The 1,243-nt window shown below is 36.9% G+C and overlaps 1 non-coding gene across 1 annotated transcript; it reads left to right on the top strand.

Annotated features, from left to right (window-relative positions):
* Positions 1–815: 815 nt before the first annotated feature.
* TRNAC-ACA (transfer RNA cysteine (anticodon ACA)) lies at positions 816–887 on the top strand. The gene has a single exon. It is a non-coding gene; the product is annotated as a tRNA-Cys (tRNA).
* Positions 888–1,243: the final 356 nt, after the last annotated feature.

Genomic DNA, 1,243 nt, shown 5'->3' with positions numbered 1-1,243 from the left:
ATAGGAAAATGTTAAGTGTGAACTGATTAACTTAAATAGATGTATTGGTGTTTATTAACCTAACAGTGGATAATTTTGTTGACTATCTCCTGAAGTTGTTAAAACCTAATACCTAAACAGATTTTCTAGTTGAAATTTAAAGGTAAATTTAAGTACAGACAGATTAAGATGATACACAGACTGGCCCTTTTTGTTATTAAAGTCTTGTGACCGACCCAGTTTCTTCAAGCAACTCATGAGAAGGTCCTTGGAAGTCTATTAGTCCTTTTTCTATTAAACATAAAATGTTCTTTTACAACCAAACCAGAAATAGTTATGCTTAGCCACTTGGACAAAATATGAGTCTTCACTCAATCAAGCCATAATTTGTTAGATGTAAATCTTACTATTGGTCATAAATTGTGGCACTCACGGGATAAAGTCCTAAGTATTATACAAAGCTTTCAAGTCTCTCATAAAACTATTCTTTTATTTACAAGTTAGCACCAGGTACTTGGATAATATTCACATAAACAAGCAGTTATCTAACCCAGTTGACTCTACACACCAGTTTCTTCCATAAGTTATGAACCTGTTGTCCATAAATGGCAGGAGCAAACTATGATTCAGTGATAGTTTTGTACCATTTTCCAGACCTTCCAACCTACATACCCTTTTCAAATTCTGACAGGGACTATGATGAAGTCTTTTGGCCTATCAGCAAATGTCCTATGAAACCATTGGTCTGGTTAACTTTGGTTTCGTTTAGGTGTATGGATTAAGCAATGCTTTCTAACATGGCTGACTTTGAGTAGGGCTAATTATAAGGCTGCTATTCCCTGGTGGCTCAAATGGTAAAGCGTCTGCCTACAATGCGGGAGACCCAGGTTCAATCCCTGGGTTGGGAAGATCTCCTGGAGAAGGAAATGGCAACCCACTTCAGTATTCTTGCCTGGAAAATCCCATCGATGGAGGAACCTACATCCCATCGATGGAGGTAGGCTACAGTAGTGAGGTCGCAAAGAGTCAGACACGACTGAGGAACTTTACTTTACTTTACTAAGGAAGGTAATCTTATGGCAAGATCATAAGCTCTTGGCATTTCAAGATCATATCCTCTTGTGAAAGAATTCAGAAACAAATACAAGTCACATGCATATGAGCCAGGTTAAAAGACAATATTCTACCGAAAGTATATGGTACTTATAACTGAGGATTGTCAAATACTCAGTGAAGTAAATAGAAAAAGACATAGTATAGTAAA

Source organism: Dama dama, chromosome 19 (genome assembly GCF_033118175.1).
Source record: "Dama dama isolate Ldn47 chromosome 19, ASM3311817v1, whole genome shotgun sequence".
In the NCBI taxonomy this organism is placed as follows: Eukaryota; Metazoa; Chordata; class Mammalia; order Artiodactyla; family Cervidae; genus Dama; species Dama dama.
The sequence above is the reverse complement of the archived record's forward strand: the minus strand, read 5'-3'. Positions and strand labels throughout refer to the sequence as shown.